The following is a 16,875-nucleotide window of genomic DNA, read 5'->3' on the forward strand; positions in this document are numbered from 1 at the left end:
AAAGCATTGTTCAATCTGAAATTCTGGGATGTGCGCAATCTTGTGCCAGTCATTACCCTTATTCTTCTGGCATCTTCGTACTAGCACAGAGTGAGAACCAAGGAATTGTAATTTCCGTAAGGAGGCAGGCAGCTCTGGGAGTGAGTGGATCAGTATAGCGCTCCGAAAATCAAGTATTTCGAGGCAAGAGAGCCTTGCAATTGTTGAAGGCAGGAACTCCAGTTGAGAAGCGTCAAGCACTCCCAAATTTGTAAGACAGTTGTGGTTTTGCATCAACCACTCCTCCAGTAGACGGTTCCAGTTGTTGATCAAACTGGCCATGGGATACCCGGCTCTTCTTTTTATCCTTTGATTTCAGTAGCTAAATATAGACCATGCCACATATATGCACGTGAGCAATAAAACATCTACTCTACTCTATTCAACATTAGCTTATGTAAAACAAACCGTGCAACAAATAATTAGTGAATGCATATGGTTTCTGAAATAGTATTAACTAGATAACCCTTGCGTTGCTGCTGGAAATTTTAATAAATAATTTGATATTTAAAAGCATGATTTTCTTACTGAAAGATAGTATAAGTAGATGTAGAAAATTTGTTTGGAAGAAATATTGTTTAGAGTAAGCATTTATAAGAAATTTGATGAAAACCCGAAAATAGGTGTAATTTTTTTTTGTTAATGCAATATGAGGTAAAAACAGTGTTGCGTAGAGACAGTGGAGACATGTCATCCTCCGCTAATCCTAAAACAACGATATCAACTATAGAAGTGCATTCGTAAAGAAACATAGCTTCTATAGAAAAATAAAATGCGAGTTCACTCATAATTTGAGTTTCTGTTAAAAAAAGGTCACTTACTGAGGTTGCACATTCCCAGAATATGCCTAGGTAGTTATAATTATTTTTGTTTGTCTTATCTCATGCGCAACCATGCATGCCTCCCCATTAGGTCAAGTTTAGCTCCGTCATGAAAAAAGTCTGATTAGCTCTAGGTGTACGGAAATTAATAAAACTGAGCTTCAAAGGTTGCATAGGAATAGTGGACTCTACAAAAAGAAAAACTTGATAAGCTACCTCTTTGTAAGCAATGGAATCAAATAGAGATTAAAAGGATGCTTGGAACATCGGAGATGTCTAAGGGAATGAAGGCATCTAACACAATTCTCTGACCTCTGGGGAGCAAAAGAGACATGAACAAGAGCGCAAGAGAATGAGAATGAAAAAATACGGTCGTTTGGGCTTTCAGAATCAGAAGAGAGCATTAACAACACATGAAGTCTAATCAAATGGTTGGACGGGGACTTAAGATGTACGTCTAGAGTGGGTCGGGTGACATCAATAGATATACAAATAGAAAAAGAAACCTAGGGTGACGTGCTTGCTTGAGAGTGCATGAGAAAAATAGTTAATGATTATTTGTGATAGACTCCATGAGCATGAGCAGTTAGTGGGAGCATGCGCATGAAGAGTTAGTGGGAAAGCATTTTTAAATGGTGGACCTACTTAATGATGTGGATAGCTTGCATGTCAAGATAAATAGGATAATGACGATGAATCTTGAAGGTATGTCATATTTCAAAGAAAGTAGCTAGGTGTTAATGTGAACATAATCTTTAGTTACTTTTTTAACTAACACGTAAGGGTATTACAAAGCGGCATTCCCTCTGCTCTCAACGGACCAGTGGGAGAGGACCAATAATGTAAGATTTGTGTTGAAATATATTGCCCGCCTTTTTCCATCAATTCGGCCTTTTGAAGCAACTGGCTAGAGCATGAATTCAATACTTCGATGATGCAATACCAAGACACCACAGTACGTATGAGAGTTCTAGCATGGGTCGGTCGCCAAACAATACTCAGACCAGGAAGCTGAAACTCCTACACACACTCCAGCCAAGCTACGTTTACTTCCAAAGACCCGAGCAAAATGGGTTTCTAAAAAATGATTGATCCTTTGAAAAATGGGACTTCACGATCTTTGTTTGTTACTTTTTGAAGCTAACCTCAATCATGCATTCCCATGTTGAATTTATTTCTTGACCCCACAAAAGAGGTGGTGGTCACATGTTGTGTGGGAGAAATAAATGCGGTGGAAAAATAAGAGGTCGCTATTTGTTATATTCACCTTTATTAATTGAGGCTGATGTGGAAATAAAACCAAACGACGACCCAAATGAATTTCCACTACCTTACTGTAGGCAATTAAATGTCCAATACTCTCCATTCTGTTTTGTTGACCACACTGACCATGTGATAACTAGCTCTTCTTTTTATCCTATGATTTATAAGTAGCTAAATATAGACCAGGCCACATATATGCATGTGAGCACTAAAACATCTACTGTACTATACTCAATACATTACCTTATGTCGAACAAACCTTCCAATAAATGTTGAATGCATAGGGTTTCTAGAATAGTATTGATTTCATAGTAAAGGAGCTGGGTGTTATTGTGAACATGCTACTAATCTATTTTTAGTTACTTTTTTTACTAGCACGTATTGGTATTACACGCGGCATTCCCTTTGCTCTCGCCGAACGGGTGGGAGAGGACCAATGTAAAATTTGTGTTGAAATATATCATCCGCTTCTCTTCAACAGTTTGGACTTTTGGAGCAACAGGTTGGAGCATGAATTCAGTAATATGGACATGCAATACTAAGCCACCACAATCTGTATGGGACTTCTAGGCTGGGTCGGCTGCCAAATAATGCTCGGACCAGGAAGATAAAACTCCAACAGGCACTCCAGCCAAGCGGAACTTTCTTCTGAAGATCCAAGCAAAATGTGTTTCAAATCCCAACCTAAAAATTATCGACCCTTTGAAAAAATGGACTTCACGATTTTTGTTTGTTAGCAAACTCAATCATGCATTCCCATGTTGGATTTATTTCTTGACCCCACAGAAGAGGTTGTGGTCACATGTTATGTGGGAAGAATAAATGTGTGAACAAACAATTGGAAAAAGATAGATTGGAGAGGTCGCCATTTATTCTGTTCACCCTTAACGGAGGCCCATGTGGAAATAAAAGCAAACAACGACTGCAACTGAGTTTCCTCTACCCTACTGTAGGCGATTAAATATCAAGTACTCTTCATTTTGTATTGCAATTCACACTGACCGTCGGATACCAGGCTCTTCTTTTTATCCTCTGATTTAAGTAGCTAAATATATAGACCAGACCACATATATGCAGCGCGAGCACTAAAACATCTATTGTACCATATTCAACATTAACTTATGTAAAACAAACCGTGAAACAAATAATTAGTGAATGCATATGGTTTCTTGAATAGTATTAATTTGATAGTAAAGTAGCTGGATTATTAGCAGAGGTACTTATCGTATTACTCAGCTAGGCACTTACAAACCTATTTATTTACAAGTTCCACATGGGTCTGGTTAGGAATACTCGGAATCATTCTCACGGCCACCCCACACGGGAGCGGCTTCTCCGCCAATCGATCATCACTTGCATACAAAAAAAAGCCCCTTTTCCAATGGAAACCTGGGGAAATACAGTTGCTCAATTCCTTCGATTTCGAAATAGCGTGTAAAGTGATTCTTGCAATTTCACTGCAGGCAGCGTACCAATTCTCGCGGGAATCTCGGTCTTGTTTGGGCCGATTCCTTAATGAGAGCCTAGTCGAAAGCGCCCATAAAAAGAGTAAATCGTTTTCGGTATGTGTTTTGGTAAACATGCTATTTATCTATCTTTAGTTGATTTCTTTCATCTAACACGTACGCCTATTGCACGTGGCATTTCCTTTGCGTTCGCCGGACAGGTGGGAGAGGATAAATGTAAGAGTTGTGCTGAAATATATTGCTCGCCCCTTTCCATTACTTGGGACTTTTGGAGCAATTGGCTGGACTATGAATTCAAAAATTTGGAGATGCGATAATAAGCCACTGCGGTCCCTATGGGACTTCTAGCCTTGGTTGATCTCCAAACAATGTTCAGACCAGGAAGCTGAAACTCCTACACGCACTCCAGCCAAGCTGCATTTGCTTTCGAAGATCCGAGCAAATTGTGTTTCAAATCTTTGACCTAAAAAATGATCGACCCTTTGCAAAAAAAGAAGAAGGCATGATCATTGTTTGCTACTTCTTCTTGAAGCTAGTCAAAATCACGTATTCCCATGTTGGATTTATTGCTGGACCCCGCAGAAGAGGTGGTGGTCACATGTTGTGTTGGAGTAAATGCGTGAACAAACAATTGGTAAATGATGCATCGGGGACGTCACTATTTGATCTGTTCACCTTTAATGGAGGCCCATGTGGAAGTAAAACCAAACGATGAACCTAGATGAGTTTCCTCTACCTTAGTGTAGGCGATAAAATATCCAATACTCTTCATTCTGTTTTGTTGATCACATTGAACGTGGGATACATACCTCTTCATTTTATCCTCTGATTTAAGAAGGTAAATATAGACCAGGCCACATGTATGCACGTGAACACTAAAACATCCGTTGTACTATATTCAGCATTGGCTTATACTTCCTCTGTCCCAAAATAAGTCTCTCAATTTTATACTAACTTTAGTACAAAGTGATAGTACTAAGGTTGAGATACTTATTTTGGGATGGAGAGAGTACTCCCTCCGTTTTTATTTAGTTCGCATATTAGTTTTGGTCAAAGTCAAGCTTTACAAACTTTGACCAAGCTTATAAACAAAAATATTCAGATATACAATAACAAATCAACAACATTAGATTTATTATTGAATGTACTTTCACATCGTATAGACTTATTATGATAAATGTCTATATTGTTTTCTATAAACTTGGTCAAACTTTACGAAGTTTGACTTCAGTCAACTCTAATATGCAGAGTAAATAAAAACGGAGGGAGTATAAAACAAACCGTCAAACAAATAATTAGTGACATCACAAAAAAACAAATAATTAATGAATGCATAGGGTTTTTAGAATAGCATTAATTTGATAGCAAAGTAGTTACATGCTAGCGTGAACATGCTACTACTATATCCTTAGTTATTTTTTAACTAACACTTAAGGGTATTACACACGTCATTCCCTTTGCTCGCGCCGGACAGGTGGAAGAGGACCAATGTAAGATTTTTCTTGAAATATATTGCCCGCCTATCTCCATCACATTTGGCTTTCGGGGCAACTAGCTTGAGCATGAATTCAATAATTTGGAGATGCAATACTAAGCCACCACGGTCCGTATGGGACTTCTAGCCTGGATCGATCGCCAAAAATTGCTCAGATCAGGAAGCTAAAACTCCTACACACACTCCATCCAAGCTTCTTTTTCTTTCGAAAATCCGAGCAAATTGTGTTTCAAATCCTAACCTAAAAAATGACCGATTATTTTAAAAAATGGATTTCACGTTCTTAGTTTGTTACTTCTTCTTGATGGTAACCTCAATCATGCATTCCCATGTTTGATTTATTTCTTGACGCCGCAGAAGAGGAGGTGGTCACATGTGCGTGAGAAATAAATGCGTGAACAAACAATTGGAAAAAGATAGATTGGAGAGGTCGCTATTTCTTATGTTCACCTTTAAATAACGCCCATGCGAATGGCGACTCCAAATGAGTTTCTTCTACTTCACTGTAGGCGATTAAATATCCAACACTCTTCATTGTGTTTTGCTGATCATACTGACCGTGGGATACCTTTCTCTTCTTTTAATCCTCTGATTAAAGTTGCTATGATGACGCCATCCCCACATGCGCAGTCATGATGGCTGTTTGTTTACGCATTTTGGTGCGTAAGAGCATCATTAATTCACGAATTTGCTTCCGCATCCGTCCACAAACAGGGGGACTAGTTCGCAGACACGGATGCGGGAGTCAGCCATTCAACACTACCCGCATACATTTCAAACACTGTTTCAATAAACCAGGCGAATTTCATGCAAACCGGATAATATTCATACAAACCGTAGCACATTCATTACACTTCAGACAATTTTTGTTTAAAAGGAGGGGGAGGGGGGGGGGGGGGGGTCGGACCTAAACCTAGACTACGACAGCGGCTGTCGTCCAAGTCCTTGTTGTTTCCTTGCCGCGATCGCGCCCTCCATCCGCTGTCTCCATGAGAGTCGGTGATAAAATCCGTGAACTGAAGGTGTGATCATTGGCGAGGAAGAGTAGAACACGAGAGACGGACCAGCCCACATGGGTCACAAGGCCTTGCCGCCTCCCATGCCCTACCAATCCTCGGAGGAGTTTGCGACTTGTCCGTCGCCGGTGGACGTGAGGTCAACGATGGAAATGGAGCCGTCGGCGCTCTTGCCGTCCCACCGGCATGGCCAAATAGTGTTTGGCGGGGCGTAGGACCTGTAGCTGATGGTGTTCGTGTCTGCAGTCGCCTGCGCAGCCAGCGCCGCCTCCGCGTTCGATTGTGCATTGCGAGCAACGGCTTGAGCGTGAGCGGCCTCGTAGATCACACGCTGCTCCGCGACGAAGTTGGAGTTCACCACGGCCATGGCCGCACAACCTCCTCGCTGGCGTGCTCACCGTTGATTTGGCCCCTCAGCCAGCCGGTACTACTCGAGGAGGAGCAGGTTGTACCGCTATTCCTCCTGCACCTGCCGGAACGTCGACATAGGAGCCGACGCATGTTGCTCCTCGGCCATGGCGGCATTGAAGTGTTCCTGCACCTGCTCCATGGTCAAGTCGAAATGCACCGGTGCGGGGTCCGGCGCTGATCGTCGTTGGAGCCCGTCTCCATCGTAGGCTCATCGTTGGAGAGCTCGGGGGAGCTAGCCGTCATGTCGGCCTCGATACGCCTGTTATGGCGGCTCTGCCAGGCAGTCACATGGGCAGCCACCTCGTGTTTCATCTCCATCGGCAGGCTCTCCCACAGAGCCTTGCCGCTCGCAGTCATGGCGATTCTGGTGCAAGGGAGGATGATGTGGAATTACTGTGTTGTCGCATGGAGTTAGCCGGGTGTGGCAGCCTTTAAATTGAGGATTTCAGTGAGGCCAAACATCCAGGTCCGTCAATGCGCGACAATCGAGTGGGTTTCTCGGCCGGCAAGGCTGCTTAATGGTGGCACAAGGTGAAGGAAATATGCCCTAGAGGAAATAATAAATTTATTATTTATTTCCTTATATCATGATAAATGTTTATTATTCATGCTAGAATTGTATTAACCGGAAACATAATACATGTGTGAATACATAGACAAACAGAGTGTCACTAGTATGCCTCTACTTGACTAGCTCGTTAATCAAAGATGGTTATGTTTCCTAACCATAAACAAAGAGTTGTTATTTGATTAACGGGATCACATCATTAGGTGAATGATCTGATTGACATGACCCATTCCATTAGCTTATCACCTGATCGTTTAGTATGTTGCTATTGCTTTCTTCATGACTTATACATGTTCCTATGACTATGAGATTATGCAACCCCCGTTTACTGGAGGAACACTTTGTGTGCTACCAAACGTCACAACGTAACTGGGTGATTATAAAGGAGCTCTACAGGTGTCTCCAAAGGTACATGTTGGGTTGGCATATTTCAAGATTAGGATTTGTCACTCCGATTGTCGGAGAGGTATCTCTGGGCCCTCTCGGTAATGCACATCACATAAGCCTTGCAAGCATTGCAACCAATGAGTTAGTTGCGAGATGATGTATTACGGAACGAGTAAAGAGACTTGCCGGTAACGAGATTGAACTAGGTATTGGACACCGACGATCGAATCTCGGGCAAGTAACATACCGATGACAAAGGGAACAACGTATGTTGTTATGCGGTCTGACCGATAAAGATCTTCGTAGAATATGTAGGAGCCAATATGGGCATCCAAGTCCCGCTGTTGGTTATTGATCGGAGATTTGTCTCAGTCATGTCTACATTGTTCTCGAACCATAGGGTCCGCACGCTTAACGTTACAATGACAGTTATTATGAGTTTATGCATTTTGATGTACCGAAGTTAGTTCGGAGTCCCGGATGTGATCACGGACATGACGAGGAGTCTCGAAATGGTCGAGACATAAAGATTGATATATTGGACGACTATATTCGGACACCGGAAGTGTTCCGGGTGATTTCGAATAAAACCGGAGTGCCGGAGGGGTTACCGGAACCCCTCGGGGAAGTAATGGGCCTTATTGGGCTTGAGGGGAGAGAGAGCGCAGCAGCCCAGGAGGTGGCGCCCCCCCCATGGGGAGTCCGAATTGGACTAGGGAGGGGGGGCGCGGCCCCTCTTTCCCTCTCCCTCTCCCTCTCTTTCCTCCCCCCTCTTTCTTCCTAGTTGGACTAGGAAAGGGGAGTCCTACTCCCACTAGGAGGAGGACTCCCCCTCCCTTTGGCGCGCCCCATAGGGCTGGCCGGCCTCCCCCCTTACTCCTTTATATACGGGGGCAGGGGCACCCTAGAACACACAAGTTGATCCTCGTGATCGTTCCTTAGCCGTGTGCGGTGCCCCCCTCCACCATATTCCACCTCGGTCGTATCGTTGTAGCGCTTAGGCGAAGCCCTGCGTCGGTAGAACATCATCATCGTCACCACGCCGTTGTGCTGACGGAACTCATCCCCGAAGCTTTGCTGGATCGAAGCCCGGGGAGCGTTATCGAGCTGTACGTGTGCTAAGAACTCGGAGGCGCCGGAGTAACGGTGCTTGGATCGGTCAGATCGGGAAGACGTACGACTACTTCCTATACGTTGCGTCAACGCTTCCGCTTCGGTCTACGAGGGTACGTAGACAACACTCTCCCCTCTCGTTGCTATGCATCACCATGATCTTGCGTGTGCGTAGGAAAATTTTGAAATTACTACGTTTCCCAACAGTGGTATCAGAGCTAGGTTTTATGTGTTGATATTATATGCACGAGTAGAACACAAGTGAGTTCTGGGCGATATAAGTCATACTGCTTACCAGTATTTCATACTTTGGTTCGGCGGTATTATTGGACGAAGCGGCCCGGACCAACATTACGCGTACGCTTACGCGAGACCGGTTCTCCCCACGTGCTTTGCACAGAGATGGCTTGCGGGTGACAGTTTCTCCAACTTTAGTTGAACCGAGTATGGCTACGCCCGGTCCTTGCGAAGGTTAAAACAGCACCAACTTGACAAACTATCGTTGTGGTTTTGATGCGTAGGTAAGATTGGTTCTTGCTTAAGCCCGTAGCAGCCACGTAAAACTTGCAACAACAAAGTAGAGGACGTCTAACTTGTTTTTGCAGGGCATGTTGTGATGTGATATGGTCAAGACATGATACTGAATTTTATTGTATGAGATGATCATGTTTTGTAACCGAGTTATCGGCAACTGGCAGGAGCCATATGGTTGTCGCTTTATTGTATGCAATGCAATCGCGCTGTAATGCTTTACTTTATCACTAAGCGGTAGCGATAGTCGTGGAAGCATAAGATTGGCGAGACGACAACGATGCTACGATGGAGATCAAGGTGTCGCGCCGGTGACGATGGTGATCATGACGGTGCTTCGGAGATGGAGATCACAGGCACAAGGTGATGATGGCCATATCATATCACTTATATTGATTGCATGTGATGTTTATCTTCTATGCATCTTATCTTGCTTTGATTGACAGTAGCATTATAAGATGATCTCTCACTAAATTATCAAGATAAAAGTGTTCTCCCTGAGTATGCACCGTTGCCAAAGTTCGTCGTGCCCAGACACCACGTGATGATCGGGTGTGATAAGCTCTACGTCCATCTACAACGGGTGCAAGCCAGTTTTGCACACGCAGAATACTCAGGTTAAACTTGACGAGCCTAGCATATGCAGATATGGCCTCGGAACACGGAGACCGAAAGGTCGAGCGTGAATCATATAGTAGATATGATCAACATAACGATGTTCACCATTGAAAACTACTCCATTTCACGTGATGATCGGTTATGGTTTAGTTGATTTGGATCACGTGATCACTTAGAGGATTAGAGGGATGTCTATCTAAGTGGGAGTTTTTTAAGTAATTTGATTAATTGAACTTAAATTTATCATGAACTTAGTACCTGATAGTATCTTGCTTATGTATGTTTGATTGTAGATAGATGGCCCGTGCTGTTGTTCCGTTGAATTTTAATGCGTTCCTTGAGAAAGCAAAGTTGAAAGATGATGGTAGCAATTACACGGACTGGGTCCGTAACTTGAGGATTATTCTCATTGCTGCACAGAAGAATTACGTCCTGGAAGCACCGCTGGGTGCCAGGCCTGCTGCTGGAGCAACACCAGATGTTATGAACGTCTGGCAGAGCAAATCTGATGACTACTCGATAGTTCAGTGTGCCATGCTTTACGGCTTAGAATCGGGACTTCAACGACGTTTTGAATGTCATGGAGCATATGAGATGTTCCAGGAGTTGAAGTTAATATTTCAAGCAAATGTCCGGATTGAGAGATATGAAGTCTCCAATAAGTTCTATAGCTGCAAGATGGAGGAGAACAGTTCTGTCAGTGAGCATATACTCAAAATGTCTGGGTATAATAATCACTTGATTCAATTGGGAGTTAATCTTCCAGATGATTGCGTCATTGACAGAATTCTCCAATCACTGCCACCAAGCTACAAGAGCTTCGTGATGAACTATAATATGCAAGGGATGAACAAGACTATTCCCGAGCTCTTCGCAATGCTGAAAGCTGCGGAGGTAGAAATCAAGAAGGAGCATCAAGTGTTGATGGTCAACAAGACCACTAGTTTCAAGAAAAAGGGCAAAGGGAAGACGAAGGGGAACTTCAAAAAGAACGACAAGCAAGTTGCTACTCAAGAGACGAAACCCAAGTCTGGACCTAAGCCTGAAACTGAGTGCTTCTACTGCAAGCAGACTGGTCACTGGAAGCGGAACTGCCCCAAGTATTTGGCGGATAAGAAGGATGGCAAGGTGAACAAAGGTATATGTGATATGCATGTTATTGATGTGTACCTTACTAGAGCTCGCAGTAGCACCTGGGTATTTGATACTGGTTCTGTTGCTAATATTTGCAACTCGAAACAGGGACTACGGATTAAGCGAACACTGACAAAGGACGAGGTGACGATGCATGTGGGAAATGGTTCCAAAGTCGATGTGATCGCGGTCGGCACGCTACCTCTACATCTACCTTCGGGATTAGTATTAGACCTAAATAATTGTTATTTGGTGCCAGCGTTGAGCATGAACATTATATCTGGATCTTGTTTGATGCGAGACGGTTATTCATTTAAATCAGAGAATAATGGTTGTTCTATTTATATGAGTAATATCTTTTATGGTCATGCACCTTTGAAGAGTGGTCTATTTTTGATGAATCTCGATAGTAGTAACACACATATTCATAATGTTGAAGCCAAAAGATGCAGAGTTGATAATGATAGTGCAACTTATTTGTGGCACTGCCGTTTAGGTCATATCGATACAAAGCGCATGAAGAAACTCCATACTGATGGACTTTTGGAACCACTTGATTATGAATCACTTGGTACTTGCGAACCGTGCCTCATGGGCAAGATGACTAAAACACCGTTCTCCGGTACTATGGAGAGAGCAACAGATTTGTTGGAAATCGTACATATAGATGTATGTGGTCCTATGAATATTGAGGCTCGTGGCGGATATCGTTATTTTCTCACCTTCACAGATGACTTAAGCAGATATGGGTATATCTACTTAATGAAACACAAGTCTGAAACATTTGAAAAGTTCAAAGAATTTCAGAGTGAAGTTGAAAATCATCGTAACAAGAAAATAAAGTTTCTACGATCTGATCGTGGAGGAGAATATTTGAGTTACGAGTTTGGTGTATATTTGAAACAATGCGGAATAGTTTCGCAACTCACGCCACCCGGAACACCACAGCGTAATGGTGTGTCCGAACGTCGTAATCGTACTTTACTAGATATGGTGCGATCTATGATGTCTCTTACTGATTTACCGCTATCGTTTTGGGGTTATGCTTCAGAGACGACCGCATTCACGTTAAATAGGGCACCATCAAAATCCATTGAGACGACGCCTTATGAACTATGGTTTGGCAAGAAACCAAAGTTGTCATTTCCTAAAGTTTGGGGCTGCGATGCTTATGTGAAAAAGCTTCAACCTGATAAGCTCGAACCCAAATCGGAGAAATGTGTCTTCATAGGATACCCAAAGGAGACTGTTGGGTACACCTTCTATCACAGATCCGAAGGCAAGACATTCGTTGCTAAGAATGGATCCTTTCTAGAGAAGGAGTTTCTCTCGAAAGAAGTGAGTGGGAGGAAAGTAGAACTTGACGAGGTAACTGTACCTGATCCCTTATTGGAAAGTAGTACATCACAGAAACATGTTTCTGCGACACCTACACCAATTAGTGAGGAAGCTAATGATAATGATCATGAAACTTCAGAACAAGATACTACTGAACCTCGTAGATCAACCAGAGTAAGATCCGCGCCAGAGTGGTACGGTAATCCTGTTCTGGAAGTCATGCTACTAGATCATGATGAACCTACGAACTATGAAGAAGCGATGGTGAGCCCAGATTCCGCAAAATGGCTTGAAGCCATGAAATCTGAGATGGGATCCATGTATGAGAACAAAGTCTGGACTTTGGTTGACTTGCCCAATGGTCGGCAAGCAATTGAGAATAAATGGATCTTCAAGAAGAAGACTGACGCTGACGGTAATGTTACTGTCTACAAAGCTCGACTTGTCGCAAAAGATTTTCGACAAGTTCAAGGGATTGACTACGATGAGACCTTCTCACCCGTAGCGATGCTTAAGTCTGTCCGAATCATGTTAGCAATTGCCGCATTTTTTATGATTATGAAATTTGGCAGATGGATGTCAAAACTGCATTTCTGAATGGATTTCTGGAAGAAGAGTTGTATATGATGCAACCGGAAGGTTTTGTCGATCCAAAGGGAGCTAACAAAGTGTGCAAGCTCCAGCGATCCATTTATGGACTGGTGCAAGCCTCTCGGAGTTGGAATAAACGCTTTGATAGTGTGATCAAAGCATTTGGTTTTATACAGACTTTCGGAGAAGCCTGTATTTACAAGAAAGTGAGTGGGAGCTCTGTAGCATTTCTGATATTATATGTGGATGACATATTACTGATTGGAAATGATATAGAATTTCTGGATAGCATAAAGGGATACTTGAATAAGAGTTTTTCAATGAAAGACCTCGGAGAAGCTGCTTACATATTAGGAATAAAGATCTATAGAGATAGATCAAGACGCTTAATTGGACTTTCACAAAGCACATACCTTGACAAGATTTTGAAGAAGTTCAAAATGGATCAAGCAAAGAAAGGGTTCTTGCCTGTGTTACGAGGTGTGAAGTTGAGTCAGACTCAATGCCCGACCACTGCAGAAGATAGAGAGAAAATGAAAGATATTCCCTATGCTTCAGCCATAGGATCTATCATGTATGCAATGCTGTGTACCAGACCTGATGTGTGCCTTGCTACAAGTCTAGCAGGGAGGTACCAAAGTAATCCAGGAGTGGATCACTGGACAGCGGTCAAGAACATCCTGAAGTACCTGAAAAGGACTAAGGATATGTTTCTCGTATATGGAGGTGACAAAGAGCTCATCGTAAACAGTTACGTTGATGCAAGCTTTGACACTGATCCGGACGATTCTAAATCGCAAACCGGATACGTGTTTACATTAAACGGTGGAGCTGTCAGTTGGTGCAGTTCTAAACAAAGCGTCGTGGCGGGATCTACATGTAAAGCAGAGTACATAGCTGCTTCGGAAGCAGCAAACGAAGGAGTCTGGATGAAGGAGTTCATATCCGATCTAGGTGTCATACCTAGTGCATCGGGTCTAATGAAAATCTTTTGCGACAATACTGGTGCAATTGTTTTGGCAAAGGAATCCAGATTTCACAAAAGAACCAAACACATCAAGAGACGCTTCAATTCCATCTGGGATCTAGTCCAGGTGGGAGACATAGAGATTTGCAAGATACATACGGATCTGAATGTAGCAGACCCGTTGACTAAGCCTCTTCCACGAGCAAAACATGATCAGCACCAAGGCTCAATGGGTGTTAGAATCATTACTGTGTAATCTAGATTATTGACTCTAGTGCAAGTGGGAGACTGAAGGAAATATGCCCTAGAGGCAATAATAAAGTTATTATTTATTTCCTTATATCATGATAAATGTTTATTATTCATGCTAGAATTGTATTAACCGGAAACATAATACATGTGTGAATACATAGACAAACAGAGTGTCACTAGTATGCCTCTACTTGACTAGCTCGTTAATCAAAGATGGTTATGTTTCCTAACCATAAACAAAGAGTTGTTATTTGATTAACAGGATCACATCATTAGGTGAATGATCTGATTGACATGACCCATTCCATTAGCTTAGCACCCGATCGTTTAGTATGTTGCTATTGCTTTCTTCATGACTTATACATGTTCCTATGACTATGAGATTATGCAACTCCCGTTTACCGGAGGAACACTTTGTGTGCTACCAAACGTCACAACGTAACTGGGTGATTATAAAGGAGCTCTACAGGTGTCTCCAAAGGTACATGTTGGGTTGGCATATTTCGAGATTAGGATTTGTCACTCCGATTGTCGGAGAGGTATCTCTGGGCCCTCTCAGTAATGCACATCACATAAGCCTTGCAAGCATTGCAACCAATGAGTTAGTTGCGAGATGATGTATTACGGAATGAGTAAAGAGACTTGTCGGTAACGAGATTGAACTAGGTATTGGATACCGACGATCGAATCTCGGGCAAGTAACATACCGATGACAAAGGGAACAACGTATGTTGTTATGCGGTCTGACCGATAAAGATCTTCGTAGGATATGTAGGAGCCAATATGGGCATCCAGGTCCCGCTATTGGTTATTGACCGGAGATTTGTCTCAGTCATGTCTACATTGTTCTCGAACCGTAGGGTCCGCACGCTTAACGTTACGATGACAGTTATTATGAGTTTATGAATTTTGATGTACCGAAGTTAGTTCTGAGTCCCGGATGTGATTACGGACATGACGAGGAGTCTCGAAATGGTCGAGAAATAAAGATTGATATATTGGACGACTATATTCGGACACCGGAAGTGTTCCGAGACATAAAACCGGAGTACCGGAGGGGTTACCGGAACCCCCCGGGGAAGTAATGGGCCTTATTGGGCCTGGGGGGAGAGAGAGGGCAGCAGCCCAGGAGGTGGCGCCCCCCCATGGGGAGTCCGAATTGGACTAGGGAGGGGGGCGCGGCCCCTCTTTCCCTCTCCCTCTCCCTCTCTTTTCTTCCCCCTCTTTCTTCCTAGTTGGACTAGGAAAGGGGTGTCCTACTCCCACTAGGAGGAGGACTCCCCCTCCCTTTGGCGCGCCCCATAGGGTCGGTCGGCCTCCCCCCTTGCTCCTTTATATACGGGGGCAGGGGGCACCCTAGAACACACAAGTTGATCCTCGTGATCGTTCCTTAGCCGTGTGCGGTGCCCCCCTCCACCATATTCCACCTCGGTCATATCGTTGTAGCGCTTAGGCGAAGCCCTGCGTTGGTAGAACATCATCATCGTCACCACGCCGTTGTGCTGACGGAACTCATCCCCGAAGCTTTGCTGGATCGAAGCCCGCGGAGCGTTATCGAGCTGTACGTGTGCTAAGAACTCGGAGGCGCCGGAGTAACGGTGCTTGGATCGGTCGGATCGGGAAGACGTACGACTACTTCCTCTACGTTGCGTCAACGCTTCCGCTTCGGTCTACGAGGGTACGTAGACAACACTCTCCCCTCTCGTTGCTATGCATCACCATGATCTTGCGTGTGCGTAGGAAAATTTTGAAATTACTACGTTTCCCAACACAAGGACAGACGGGCATTGAGCGTGCGTGGTAGATATCTGTCCAATCCTGTCCAGTACGTGTGTCTCTGACATTGAACAAGCGCGGAGGACGATGACGCGGCGCGTCGTATCTGTGTCGGAGCGAGTCTGAGGTCTTGTCCGCTCTTAGCTGGCGTCAATACGGATCAACCGCTCTACAACGGCATGAATGGGGGCAGTTGGCATTGGGGGGGAAAGCACGAGGGTGAGGTGGGAGAGTTTTGATGGTCTAGGGTCGTCAGAGCAGCCTCCGCCTGCGCCTCCAAGAAAAGCTAGGGTTCCTGCCTCTCGTCGGTGACGCCGCAGGTTCGCCTCGTCTCCAGTGGCCCTAGGGCCATGGGGTGCAGTGGATCCTGGCAAGGGTTGGCGGGAGGGCTTCGTTTTTAGTTGTCTCTTTCAGTTTTTGTTAGGGTTTGTGTTCTGCTCAGGAAGGCGAGACGGCGGCGGCTCCCTGAAGATGGAATAAAGGTCTCCTGTCTAACCCCCGTTCCGGCGATGCGTCTAGCATAGTTGGTTGGCCTGTGGAAGTGTGTCTCCGGCGGATCTATTTTTGGTGGATTTGCTCAGATCTCGTCGTTGTTCGTCTATGATCGTGTGCCTCCCGGTTGGATCGTATCGATCTACGTTATTCTTCATTGATGGCAGTTGTTGTTCTGGTGCGTTGGTCCTATGGAGCCTTGGTACGACGACTTTCTAACTGTTTACTATAACAAGTTGTGTCCGACTCCGGAACGGGGCTTCGGCTCGCTTCAATGCTCGTAGTCGTCGCTACGTGTTCTATAGATCTGGATGTAGTTTTTATTATTTATAGTGTTCGTTGTACAACTATAATTGAAGATGAGTAGATCGAAAGTTTTCTCGCAAAAACGAAGAAGCGGGTGTGGCAATGGTCTAGATGCCTGCAAAAGCCCCCACTTATCTTTGATTTGTGGGAAAAAGCGAGTCCGGATCAACTTACGGACCTATGCACAACCACATTGGTTGGTAAAATACGTACAGACCGGATGTATGTGAATGATTTGAGGGTTGGTGTTGGATATTCCCTAAAGTGACTTCCTAGAAATTCTCACGTTAA

Source organism: Triticum urartu, chromosome 7A (genome assembly GCF_056163025.1).
Source record: "Triticum urartu cultivar PI428250 chromosome 7A, HENAU_Tu73, whole genome shotgun sequence".
In the NCBI taxonomy this organism is placed as follows: Eukaryota; Viridiplantae; Streptophyta; class Magnoliopsida; order Poales; family Poaceae; genus Triticum; species Triticum urartu.